The 14767-nt window shown below is 39.3% G+C and overlaps 1 long non-coding RNA gene across 2 annotated transcripts in view; it reads right to left on the minus strand.

Annotated features, from left to right (window-relative positions):
* LOC146394810 (uncharacterized) overlaps positions 1-14767 on the minus strand; it is a 156289-nt gene that overhangs the window by 132992 nt on the left and 8530 nt on the right. For both annotated transcript variants that reach the window (XR_014835144.1, XR_014835143.1), the window contains exon 2: positions 13805-14022. This is a non-coding gene — a long non-coding RNA (uncharacterized LOC146394810). The remainder of the gene's footprint in view (positions 1-13804; positions 14023-14767) is intronic.

Here is a 14767-nt window from a genome sequence, read left to right on the forward strand (position 1 = left end):
ACTTCTCAAAAGCAATCCATTTGTACTGTTTCTCTTTTTAGCCCTCTGGGAGTATGAATGATATGCTTAGACATCTATTTCTTGATTTGTATCTGTCGACGCCCTGTTAGCCCTGATATGAAAGAAGCACTTAATTTACAACATCCTTCTGGCCCTCTCTCATCTTCCTGATTGTTGATCTTTGTTATTTTTAGTTCGCTCTCTGGTTACCTTGGTAACTTTAAATATTGTACTTAAAGCTCTATTTCTAGTTCTATCAACTTTTGATAGTATCTCTTGGACAGAATGCAAACACAAGCAATATTGACAGTATAGGAGGTGGAATGCGGACAGAGGTAGCCTCCTTGGCACGCGACCTGTGCAATCACACAGAGCCTCACGCTGAGAAGCGCTCTATTCTGCTGTCATTGTCTGCAAATCCTTGAGATATTAAACAAAATCTTAAAAATGAAAAAAGATGCCTTGTTCATGGTCAAGTGATCCATAATTCAATGTAATTTCAACTAAAATTCCAACAGTTTATTTTTAAAGGAACTCAACGGGTGCATTCTAAAATGTATATGCTCGAGAATATCCAAGGTTTGCCTTTGCTATATCAGATGTCAAAAGTTATTATAAAGCAACATTAATGTGACCTTGGCAAAGGGATAGAGAACTGAAAATGAAACAGAATAGGGGTGGAGAAATAGACCCAGATATATATAGAAATGATATATGCCAGGGATGGTATTAGAGATAAGATAGATCATTCAACCAATGGTGCTTCAACAATGGGATATCCCACCACATTCCATAGTCAAAAATCAATTGTTGGTGGATTAAAACTTTAATATGAAAAACCAAAACTTTAAAAAATTTAATATGGTATAGGAGTATATCTTTAGAAACCAAAGTAAGGAAGTATCTCTTAAGACACATAAGACAATGGCAATTAAAGGAAATACTGATAAATTTGACTCCATGAAAACCATTAACTATTGGAGTTCTCTTGTCACATAGCAGGTTAAGGATCCAGTACTGTCACTCTAGCAGCTGAGGTTGCTGCTGTGGTGCAGGTTCAATACATTATTAGGTTTTGTTTATCAAAAAAGAAACTAACAATTGATAAACTGGGAGAAGATATTTGCAATAACATGCCCAACAAAATATTAATATCTAGAATACATAAAGCTTTCTTACAAATCGGTAAGAAAGGACAAACAAAAAAATAGAAAACTGGGCAAAAGACTTGAACTGACATTTCATAGAAAGGAACAATGAGTGGCACATAACCACATAAAAAGATGTTCAATCTCAGTTATAATCTGTGAGGGAAATACAAATTATACCACAATTAGACATCATTTAATATCCACTAAGCTGCCAAAAAGTAAGACATCTGATAACACCAAATGTTTGTCAGGATGCGGGTCACTGGGTACTTCTGATGGGAGTGCAGACAAGTATAAACACTTTGGAAAATACTTTGCTTTATGTTCTGAAGTTTAACATTCACATATTCTGTAAAGCAGCAATTCTACTCTTAGCAACATGGGCTAGAAATGCATATGGGCGTATATACTCTTGCATATGCTTACAGAGTTCATAACAGCAAAAAGTAAAACTGGAAAAATTAAAACATCCAACTACTGGTGAAGAAAGACAAATGGTGGTAAATTTAGATAATGAAATACTATGTAGCAGAGAAAACAAATTCACTACAACTGCAGGCAACATGAATAAATCTTATAAACACAATATTGCATTTAACAAGTCACAAGACTACTTCAGTATTCTTATGAATACTTCAGACTAAGCAATATTTTCATAATGCTTAAAAATAATCAGGTATTTGTGTAAACACAAACACAATATTCAGGATAATAGCTACTTCTGGGGGAAAGCTTGAGGATGGGAGAGGGAAGGAATACACAGGTGGACGCACCATGCAAAGCCCTTTTCCTTGTTCTCCCCACTTCCTGGAAAGTAAAATGTTTCCAGTTCAGCTTTCTGTGAGGATCTCATTTCAACATTCCATGTTATGCAGTTCTGTGGGTTTATCTGCTGTCCTGCCAGAGTTACTGTATTCTAAACCCTTTGTTACTGAGATTGGCAAGCATGACAGTCATAGGTTCAACTTCAGCTCCGTCTTACCCTTTTGGTTTTCAGCTCCACTTGGTTTATTCCCTGAGACTTGCCTTTACTTTGTTTTGAGCTCAGATATGCTTTTGATAGGCTGTTTGTGAGAGTTTGCCTAACATTCTCCGGTGGATTTTGCCATGGTATATCTTAAATCGCTTTTCTGTTTTTACATCTGCAGCCAAATACATGTATGTGATATTGACTTCTAATTCTTTCGCTGTATGTTACACACAAATTTATATCTCCTTTCTGCTTATTAATTCTACTAAGTTGGGGTTTTTTCCTACTCGTTTCCCTTAGTCTGGTAAAGGATTTATCTAATTTATAGTTATTTTCAAAGAACAAGCTTTCGGTTTCTTATCCTATCTACTACTGTTTTTGTTCCCCAATTTATTACTGTTACCTTTTATTTCTCTTGTTTTTTTCCTAGTTTTTTTGGTTTCTTTATCTTTTCCCAATATTTTTAGATAAGTACTCTAGTTTATTTTTTATTTATTTATTTATCTTTTTAGGGCCACATCTGCGGCATATGGAAGTTCCCAGGCTAGGGGTCGAATCAGAGCTGTAGCTGTGGGCTTGCACCAGAGCCACAGCAACGCAGGATCTCAGCCACGTCTGCAACCTACACCACAGCTCATGGCAACACTGGAGCCTTAACCCACTAAGCGAGGCCTGGGATCAAACCTAAAGTCTTCATGGTTATTGGTCGGGTTCGCTACTGTTGAGGCGTGATGGGAACTCCTTTCATGGTTTGTTTTTTTTTTTTAATTGAAGACATTTAAGGCCATGAATTTTCCTTTGAGAATACATATTTTGGTATGAATTAGTCATTGATTTCTAAATAGTTCTTAATTTTCTTTTTTTCTTGATCCAAAGATTATTTAGAAATGGGGGGGGGAGTTGGTATCAAAGTAGATGAGTCATCTTTATGTTGTTTATTTCAAATTTTATTTAAGTTGAGTATAATCTGTAAAAGAACTACTTTTAAAATTCTGCTCCAGGAGTTCCCGTCATGGTGTAGTGGTTAACGAATCCGACTAGGAACCATGAGGTTGCCGGTTCTGCCCCTGGCCTTGCTCAGTGGGTTAAGGATTCGGCGTTGCCCTGAGCTGTGGTGTAGGTTGCAGACGAGGCTCGGATTCCACAGTTGCTGTGGCTCTGGTGTAGGCCATTGGCTACAGCTCCGATTCGACCCCTAGCCTGGGAAACTCCATGTGCCGCGGGAGCGGCCCAAGAAAAATGGCAAAAAGACAAAAAAAAAAAATTCTGCTCCAACTTTCTTTTTGAACCAACTCATGATTTATAGTTCCCTTACACCCCCCATCCCTTACCTCCCAAAATAGTATACTTACCAATATACACATAGCTATTAATTTATTTATTATGCCATTTAATTCCTAATGCCTATGCATTAGGAATTATGTTAAGCTACTAAAAAGAGAATCAACACGATAATAGCTGAAACGAAGTAGTGGTTTATGTTCTCTCACACACACAAATTTGACAATAGATAGCCCAGGACTGATATGGCATCTCTATGATGTTATTAATGCTCTGGGTTCCTTTTTTCTTTCTGCTTTGCAATTTTGAGTGCCACTGTCCATCATCAAAGTTGTGTCATGGCCAAAAGACGGCTATTACAGTTTCAACCATCATATCCAATATTCCAGGCAGAAAAAGGAGGGAAAGGAAAGTGCAAGAAAGATCTTATAGTTAAGTCAGCCTTCTTTAAAGAGCTTTCCTAGAACCCTCATCCAATGATTTCTGTTTATAGATCTGTGACCACCCCTACTTTATGTATTTAGCTGCTATGTTGTTTATTGTATATAGGCTTATGTTTATGTTTATTATAGCTTTGCCCCTTATAATTGCATAATGTCCTTCTTTGTCCTCTTTGGTGCTTTTAACTTTATTTGTTGTTGTTGTTGTTGTTGTTGTTGTTGTTGTTGCTATTTCTTGGGCCGCTCCCACGGCATGTGGAGGTTCCCAGGCTAGGGGTCGAATCGGAGCTGTAGCCACCGGCCTACGCCAGAGCCACAGCAACGCAGGATCCGAGCCGCGTCTGCAACCTACACCACAGCTCACGGCAACGCCGGATTGTTAACACACTGAGCAAGGGCAGGGACCGAACCCGCAACCTCATGGTTCCTAGTCGGATTCGTTAACCACTGCGCCACGACGGGAACTCCGCTTTTAACTTTAAATTCCTCCTATGTACTTTTTATTTGTATTTGCCTACTATTTTTTGCTCATACCCTTAATTTCAATCTTTATCACTTCAAGTGTATTTTTAATTTTCTTGACAATCACTATATTTTAATGACATAAATCAGTCCATTCAAATATAGCATAAAGTCTGATGTGTCTGATTCTGTGTTTTGCATCTACCTTTCTATTCACTCTTTATTTTGTATTGCTGTTTGAAATTTTTGCTTTATTCTAATACACATATTTATTTACTATCTATTTAAAATAAGATATCAAATGTTGTCTCCATCAAAATGCTCCATTTCCTCCCCCATTTTTCCCTATTCCAATAAAATGAAACAGTTAGGATACTTTCACTCTACTCTACCCTCTTCCGCCTATCCTTTGAAAGGCCTTTATTTCCTCCCACCTCCCATCTTTCAACCTAACTCCTACATTTACTGCTGGAACAATTTGTTATCCATTTGAAAAAAAACTGAAGCTCAACACACAGCTCCCATCTTATACAAAAGTTAAACTGAAGTGGGTGATAGGCCTAAACCCAAAAGCTAAAAATATATAAATTCTAGAAGATAACACAGGAAAAAATCTCCACCACCTTGGTGTAAGCAGAGATTTTTTTAGGTTGGAAACACAAAGCACAATATATAAAGAGTAAATAATAATTTGGACTTCATCAAAATTAAAAACCTCTACTCTTCAAAGGACATATTAAAATAGTGAAAAGAAAAGCTACAGGTTGGGAAAAAATATTTCCAAAACACATATCTAGCAAAGGACATGTAACCGGAATAATAAGAGCAATATACAACCTATTTTTTAAATGGGGAAAAGACTTTGGAGTAGTTTACCAAAAAAAAAAAAAATACACATGAATTCAATGTGACTACTTATCAGGGAAATACAAATTAAAACCCAAATGTGATATTACTACACATCTATCAGACTGCCTATGCTTTTAAATAATAATATCAAGTGTAGGCAAAAATGGTGAGGAACATGCATTGCTGACAGAAATGCAAAATAGTACAGCCATTTTCAAAAACAGGTTGGCAATTTCTTAAAAAGTTAAGTACACATTTACCATATCATCCAGCAATCCTATTCCCAGCATATTTACTTGAGAGAAAAAAAAATTGTATTCATACAAATATCTCCATGCAAATGTTTATACCAGGCTTATTTGAAATCTCCCAAAATAGGAAACAACCTAAACGATCTCCAAATAGCAAACAGATAGACAAATTGCGGTACACATATATATGTGCATAATGTTGAACTACTCATCAATACAAAGTAATGAACTGGTACTAATACATGCAACAATGTGGGTGAGTTTCAAATGCATTTTGCTAAGTGCAAAAATTCAAACTCAGAAGGCTACATGCATTTTGCATGATTCCATCAAGATGACATTCTGGAAAGGGTAAAACTGTAGGGAAAGAAACCATATCAGAGTGGGTGCCAGGGGCTGGGTGAGAAAGGAAGAGGTTGTGGTTATATGACTGTAACCATTTGTCAAAACTCATAGAAAGAACCATATACTAAGAAGAGCAAATTGTACTTTAACATGAATTCAATAATAAAAACAACACAAAGAAACAAAATCCAATTTTGTACTCTGTGGTTACCTCATAATCACCACAGTAATAAAGCACAAAGTTCATTCCTTCCAAGTAATCTAATGAATACAACCCATAAGAGATTCAAGTATGGAATGTGGTTTTGCCAGAACCATAACAAGCCAACTAGGGATTGAAATTCCTGCTCAAACTTGGGTGGGACCAGGGCCAGTAATGTATTCTTCAAGAATTTAACTGCTTGGGATTAACCCTTTTCTAGTGGCCAGTACTACTAGCAGTTCTCATTCTGCATGTCCAATCAGCACCTGCTGTCAGCAGCAATCTGACTTGGCGGCAGGGCTCAGTCAAGCTTGCCTCTTCAGAGTTCAGTTTTCTGAACAGTTTCCCCCCCTAACGCTGAGTGCCCATGCTCAGACTCTTCCCTGAACCCTGGAGCTGAAGAACAGCTTCTCTTCCACCAGGTCTTATCTGACTTCCTTTGCCTTTCAGACTCATGACATCTTTCTCCTTGGCTGGCCCTGGTTATCATGCAGGAGGGACCCATTGTGACCTGTTAGGTGGGGGAGATGGGAGTTCTCAGATGTCTTGCTGGATCTCTTCCTCCTTCTCTCCTGTGTGCCCAATGCTAAAACTGCTAATTGCACCATGAACACAACACATTCCCATCCTTTCCAATACTGTCCATTTACCACCCCTCCCACCTTTTACAATCTGTACTTCCCCAAGTTTTCTTAAAGGGATAGCCCAAATTCTGTACTCCCCAGCTCAAATACCTCAGCCTCAAGCCAAGATTTTAAAACATTCTAAGAGAAAGAAACAAAAGAAAAGCAAACAAATTATTTTTTCCCAAGGCTGTAGCCTTGGAGAGGAACTACTCAGTAACTATCTGGCTTTTTTTTTCTTTTTTCTTTCTTTTTTTTTTTTGACAACAACCACCCCCTTCCTCCCAATCTCAGTTGCATCCCACTCCAGCAAGATCATCTTCTTCCTTAAATAAAATCATGCCTGAAGTAATATAAAGTTAAACTTATTTTAATCCTTTAAGTAAATTGTCTCAAGACCATTCAGTTCAGTACACTTGGAGAACACAGATCATCATGGAAATGATGAAACCCAGAGATCAACTGCTCAGACCTATTAAGAGTCCAAACATTGTCTGCTCTACCTGCCTCAAACTCATGCACATACCCGTCTGTCTTTTAAGAAAAATGTCAGGGAGAAATTGTCTTTTGTACTATTAACCAGTGGAAGTTTTATGGCTTATTTACACATACATTTGCTGGGTGGTGGGTCACATTCCATGAAGAAAATCATTTCTGAATTCTTGTCCTCTGACCATCATTTAAAAACAAAAGAGCTCACTTACATAAATCACAGTGCTCAAAGAATCCAACTGCCTTTAAAGGGGAAAGGTTTAGTACACATTTTAAAAAAATTACTTCCAACAAAAAACTCGTAACTTGAAACACATTTCCTCCTTAGCTGCTTTTGCAGGGAAAGTTAGTAAAAACAAAAAATGTTAAACTCTATTGGTATTACTATTATCCCTTCCTACATTTAAAGCTTCAGAGATTGATTCAAAGCCCCCAGTCGTATAATCTCTGTATTTCCCACCATTTCTGCAAGGAGAATTTTTAGCTCCATGAAAGGTATTGCCTTTTTATCTCTGCTGTAACCACTTTCCACTTTTAAAAGCCCTGGTTGCTATCAAATCCCTGCATGAAAAGTCTGCAATTCTTCCTCCATCGGGGTCTCAAGGTGGTCCTCAAGCCATCCATAATTTCCTATGTTACCATCTGCAGTATTAGCACTTGGGGCATCCATTTGAGACACCTATTCAGGCTTCTGCCTGAATAATAGGCTTTCACTCCCTCCAGGGTTCCAACTCCCTTTTGCTGTTAAAAAATAGAAATAAAAAATAAAGTAGATGAAAACCAAAAAAAGAGAGCAGAAATGTAATTTACTACGATGTTCCCAGAACAGGAGAGAACTAGAAATACTTGGTAAATAGCAGTAATGGCTACCACAGCCTGGGGGCTGATGCAGCATAATCTACCCTTGCTTTTCCTTTGCTTCTAAGCTCCATCTGGGGGTGAAGCTGCCGGTGTCATTTCCACGCAGGTAGGGTCCCTCAGATCAGGGAAAGGAGCTGTATAGTTGCTACACCACTGCCCTTTCTATTCTCAAACTCACATCATCTTCTGGATTGGTATCATTTGGTGCTTTCCTTTAAGACAATGTTTACAAACAATGAGTTCTTATGGTTCTGGACTGGAACTTGTCACCCGTTAGGAGCAGAGGCAGTGCCCTGGTGTCCTTAGTCATACTTCATCCCCCCATTTTCTGGTGTCCTAGAAAGCCCATCTCCCCTTGGTGGCTCTTCCCATCACCCAGTCGGGAGCTTGGTGAGCTCCTTCAATCTGTGGACTCCAGTCACGCCCTCATTCCTTTACTGCGGATTCCCCTCCACCTGTTCCTTTTTTCTTCTCCTAGAACTCCTATCAGTTTGCACATTAAACCTCCTGTATATGTCCTCCAAATGTGCCTCTTCTCTCATGATTTCCATCTGTCTCAATTTTTGTATTTTGAGTTGATGTTGAGGCCACAAATCTGGATCTCAACAGCGACTGTTCCTTCCTTTAATTCACCTACTGTACTGTTTACTGAGGAATTCATTAACTTGCATAGCTTCAGACTTCTCCTTTGTGCTGCTCCTGAATATCCTCAAACACTCTTGTTATTTTCCATTCAAGTCGTCCTGTTTCCTCCAGCAGGTCATTTACATGGATGTGGCCTGATGGATCTTCCTCTCTGGCTGCTAGGCCCCTGGGCTGGTCATTATTTTATTGTTGTTGTCCCCTCTCTGGGACTCAGTTTTGGATTTCAGAGAGCTTTAAGTTGAAGCAGTCCTCTGATGGAGGAGGGTAAAAAAGACTCAGCCCCACAGGTCAAGAATATGGAAGCAGATAGATTGCCAGTCCCCTACAAGCCACCAGTGAAGATGTCTGCCTTTGTCTCTGACCACCAAGCTCTTCCCAGGATGCACAGTGCCCACTCCACTTCAGCCCAGGGTTCCCAGATGCTGGTCTCCAGGCATTTCTGCAGCCTGTGGGGGAGAAAGTTTCACACTTCTCCACACTGGAGCTCCCACAGAGCCCAAAACTTTACTTGCACCCAAGAGCTGGAGGTCTCAGCATCTGTTTACCTCAAGAGAATTAGAGAGATTAGAATTTGGACCTATATGTCTAAGGTCTCCCTCTCCACTCCAATACTTTGTTACTCTACTAATATTAGGGAATATATTATTTCAAGCTATAAAATAACTTTCAATTTTAAAACTCTGTCTGATTGAAATTCATCATGGTAAAATGCTTCTGATTTTAAAAACTACAAGATTTGTAACATTTTTTGGTATTCTTGACATAGTCTTCTTTTCACGAGACCTAACTGTCTGTGATCAGATTTATACCAGCCCCAAAGCCTGGTGCTGAAGAAGCAATTCCTTCTGAATTATTAATTGGTCAGTTTCCATGAATAATAAAAGTTTTCTTAAAATGCAACTTTTTTTTCCTTACAAGATCACTCTTTACTTGGAGAAAATAGCACTTTTCAAATACGTATTTTTCAAGCCAACGGATTTTCATTTCTTTTTTTTGTATTTTGGTCAGCATCCATAAGTCAGATTTCCCCTCCTAAAAGAATCCAACAAATAGCAATCAGTTCTAGAGTGAGGCCTTGCAAAATGCATTCCCATATAAACTGTGATTCTCAAGTCATACCAACCTAGGTGTAAAAAAGAGTCACAATGGCAGCTGTATATTAGTGTTTCTCTGACCATCCTCCTGTACAATTCTGAGAAAATGTTGGCCTCTTCAGCTTCTCAAAACTATTTCTGGTGAGTCTCCTGGCTGTGCCTCATGTATTCTCATAGAACTAGCCTTCTTGGTTCCTGAGGCATTTTATCTTTTCTTCTCTTATACTTATATCTCCTATCACTAAAACTATGCCACCACTGCCAACTGGAAACATTATGATGAATACTGCTGCCCTCACATTAGACCACTGATGCTTGGGCCCATTGCAAACGGTCCTGGGACAAGCAAACTGAAGATGTGCAGGCCCATCGTTGCTAAAACAGCCAGTGTTATGTCCACTGTTTGAAAAAATCTTGGGCTCAACGCAGTTGGCAGCTTCCATTCTCAGTAGTCCAGCTTTATGAACCCTTTTACTGCTCCTCTTATTTCTAGAATTCTGGCATGATGCCAGGGGGTCTAGAGCCAGGAAACAATCTGAATGACTAATATCACACTATACTTAGAATTAGTCCGTCCCATGGTGGCCTCAGTGCTTGGACTACATTTGCTTGATCTCTCTACTCCAAATCTGAGTTTTTTCTAACAGGCTTCTCATCTCTCATGAAAAACAGATTCATGGTGGGCCTTCTGCCCATCAGTTTTCTGGACATGCTGAAATTCCAGCAGTTAAAATACCTTAGACTCATACCAGTACATTTGGACCCCACTCATTCTAATTACAGTCATAATTAATGACATGTAAATACTTTGTCATGAAACGATTTTTCCCTCTAACATCCCCTTAATTCTTCAATGAATTTTTAATGTCACAATAATTTTCAATTCACGGGAAAGTTACAAAACTAAAATAGAGTTCCCATACAACCTTCACCCAGTTTCCCCAGGGTTAACACATCACATTACCTTGTTACATTTGTAACAACTAAGACACCAACATTCTGTACATTAGTATTAACTACAGACTTCATTCAGATTTTACTAGTTTTACCACTACCTTCCTTTTTCTCTCCCACTATCCCATCCAGAATACCACACTGCATTTTGCCATCATGTCTTTTTAATCTCTTTCTGTCTGTTAACATCCCTCAGTCTTTCTTGGCCCTTTAATTTCTAAATGGTTGAAATATTTTTATGTCAGTTCCCTGCTCTGCCTGGATACTGAAGGATAATAGAAAATATTTCTCCCCATTAATTCTTAAAAGGCAAGTTAGTCAATAAAGAGAGGAGCAAGAAAGTTCTAGAATGTTGCCTTATAACAATTACAGATTATATTTCTGAAGTTGAGCTTCTCTTTTCTTCTTCAAAACAGACAACATTTTCACAGAGGTCAGGAACAAAAATCTCTATACTTTACCCACACCTTCTGCTCTGTTGACTAGTTTGCAACGTGAGCCAGGGTTTCCTCAGCTATTACTGTTCTGCAGTCAACACTGTGAATGCAGAGTGCAGAATTCAGAACAAGCTGCATACTCAATGCCATTCACATCTTCCTCCTCCAAGAAACCCAGTTTTGTTTAGGGCAGCAGTGTGTCTGGTTAAAAAATAGCATCTTCAGACTTCCTTGCAGCTCTGTGTAGCCAAGTAACATCATGCTGGCCAATGAGATGTCAGCAGAAGTCTACTGGATGGGCTTCTGAGAAAGCTATTTTTTCCTGGCACATGCCTTGTGCATTCTATTCTTCCCTCTTTTTTCCTGCATAAAATGTAAACTCAAGGCCTGGAGGAGGAATGGTCAACTTGCAAGGACATCAAGGACAGTACGTGGGAAGCAGAAGGAACTACCGTATCTATCTGCCTGTCTCCAGACTTTTTATTACATGTGAATAATGAATAAAATAAAAATGAAACCCTTTACTTAAGTCAATATTTGTCAGGTTTAAGTGATATGTAATCAAATGCAATCATACTGATAAACAGAGCCACGCTTGCAACACGTATTGACCCAGTATGGCAGTAGACAGTGCCAGTCAGTAACCACTTTTTTTTTTGTCTTTTTGTCTTTTAGGGCTGCACCAGTGGCATATGGAGATTCCCAGGCTAGGAGGTGAATCAGAGGTGTAGCCGCTGGCCTATGCCAGAGCCATAGCAATGCAGGATCTGAGCTGCATCTGCGACCTACACCACAGCTCATGGCAACGCCAGATCCTTAACCCACTGAGCAAAGCCAGGGATGGAACCTGGGTCCTCATGGATGCTAGTCGGGTTTGTTAACCACTGAGCCATGACGGGAACTCCTTTTTTTGTTTGTTTTTTGTTTTTGTTTTTGAGTAATCACTTTAAACCATCCTGAGAGATTAAGAGGATGAGAAAAATGCCACGAGATTGGAGACAGACAATACTTCACAGTTCAAAAAGAACATATGGACCTCCAAACTTAGTCAATTCCCGGAAGAATTCTAAACACGATTCTTACTAAACAAGTTCACAATTCCGAAGGGCTTTGCTTACCGCCCTTCTGGTGAAAGTTCACTTAACTTTGGCAGCTCATCAAGCCTAAATGAATGATCAAACTAAGGTCCATGGTAGCTTAGAAACATTTCTCTGCCTTGGTATTAAGAGCCCTTCTTAGAGTACTCGTGATGTGAGAACAAGCCAGTCATGAATGCTGCTCTACAGAGTGCAGCAATGTTCTGTGTGAGTTTGTGGCTGGGGATGGCAAAGCAAACAGAAAACTAGATCTACAATCCAGTCCTAACATCACTGATACAACACTTAATGTTTGTAGACATTGGTTAAGCTCTTTTTCAAGGTTATCTCATCTGATGCTCACAACACCCCAATGAGATGCATTCTATTATTATCCTCATTTTACAGATAAGGAAATTGAACACAGAAAAATCAAATAACTTGCCCAAGAAGACTGGCTAAGGAAGAGCCTCTTCTTTCTAATTCAGGAAACTTTAGCAATCTATCCTTTGATTGGCTCCATCTGTGCAGCACTGGGACGCTGCTACAATTCCCACCTCCATGAAAATTGCCTTTTTCTCATGGCACTTTGAACTTACACAAAATCAACATTCCCTCCATATCTTATGTAATATAATACACACACACACACACACACACACACACACACACACTACACACACATCACAAATGGCAGACAACAAAGCTCTAGTCCTCAGTATTTCAACATTAACACTCGTCTTTCATTCTTTGAATAGGGTAGGTGTCAGCACTACTCTTTCATTGTAGCCAAACTTATTTCTGCTTTTTCTAGTGTTTATCTATTGGATTGATTTCTTGGTTTTGTAGTTCAGATTCCACATAGGTTAGGTGCTCCATCAGTTAGAAGGGCATATGGCTGCAGGTGTAGAAAAGCTTAATCAAATAGAGATGTTTCTCACACAAGAAGTCTGGAGGTAGGTGGCTACTGACAGTGGTTCACTGATGTCGCTGTGATTCTCTTGGTTAACCCCCTCATGGTCTCCCTACCTTTAGGTATCACATTCACAGTCAAGGCAGGCATTACAGAGGAAGAGACAACATCAACCAAATTTGTCCCCTTTTCTCAAAAAAGCAAAGGATTATGCAGAAACTTCCTAATAAACCTATGTTCACATCTTATTTGCAAATAAATATGCCACATTGCCACTCTAGCATAGAGTGGCTGGAAACATGCACATTTAGGTTTTCCAGCTTCCAGAGTAGAGGCAGGTAAGGGAGAATGAAGCTGGGAATGGAAGTGGAGTTAGCCAACCCAGTGTCGGCCACAGGCCACATGCTTCTTTGTGCTTAAAGGATAAAGAGGGGAAAATGTGATTATCTCACAGTGAAGTAGATACTGAACTGACCTTGAGAAGTAATACTTCCAGTTGTGCAGGCTTATTGGTGCTGTTTGGGTTATGAACACAAGTCCTGACACTGTACCCCAAGGTATAAGAGAAATTCCAACACAAATGTTTACTATTAAGCTCTGAAGTATAGAGAGCTTTCCCAGCATTACAACAAGAACATTGAGCAAACAAAAGCAATGACTTTTCTTAGACCCAGAGAACTGAGGTCACAGGGCAAACTGCCAGCCCAAAATGTGGAGAGACAGGTGAATATAGATAATCAAAGCAGAGATCAGATTACCTGAGGCAGAAGCCACTGAAGACAATTATTGGTAGGAATATTTAAACGGTGGTTTTGATGAATTGCTTGAGGCTGAGTGTGGATTAGCTTGAGAGTTGAAAACTCCTGGGGGACCAATCTTGGGGGAAGGCCTATGTTTTCATGGGTTTTACCTCCAGGTACCACCCCTCTCTCCAGGTTCTCAGAATGAAGGTCAGAGAAAAATTCCCTCCTGTTTCCTGTAGGAAGAGGGAAAATACAACCATTTTAAAATAAACCAAGTATCCTTCATAACAAAGGCCTATCCTCCAAGGGAAATTACCTTACCAGAGTCCTTCCTAAACTGGGAGAGCAGTTTAGCCAGTGCCAGTCCACTCTCACCTTTCTGTATCACCTAAAGGGAGTGGGGGGAAGCTAAGAAATGCTTCTGAAGATCATAGCCCAGGGACTCAGGCCAACTGAAAATCTGGGGGTTAATCATAAGGTGATAGAATGCTTCCCCCTCCCCAACACCTTGCCACCACATCAAAAGGGCTCCAGTATAATAGTAGCTTAGAGCTAAAAGAGCTGAGAAACAGACTACATAAGAAGGAGTTATTAGGGAAACCCAGAAACAGCTTATAAGACAAAAACAAAATGTTACTAGAGGAAACTGAAGTTGAAACAGCTGTAGCGAACATTAAACACAGCTCATCCCCTAGCCAGATCAACATAAGCTCTCAAAGTAAAAGTCTAATTTGCTCCTATTACCCAATATATCATGCTTGAATTTCAACAAAAAAGTTGCAAGGCAAGCTAAAAGGCAAAAAACAAAACAAAACAAAACAAACAACTCCTCCCCACAGTCTGAACTGGCAAAGCAAACAAAGAAAGGAGACTTAATATAATTAATGTGTTAAAGGTTCTAATGAAAAAATAAATAACATGTAAGAACAAGTGAGTAGTCAAAATCAGGTACCACATGAACAACTGATTTCCATCTTC

Source organism: Sus scrofa, chromosome X, assembly GCF_054392235.1.
Source record: "Sus scrofa isolate SSC_HxYL_T2T_F1_AM1 chromosome X, Sscrofa_HxYL_maternal_Yorkshire_Landrace_v2.0, whole genome shotgun sequence".
NCBI classification, from domain to species: domain Eukaryota; kingdom Metazoa; phylum Chordata; class Mammalia; order Artiodactyla; family Suidae; genus Sus; species Sus scrofa.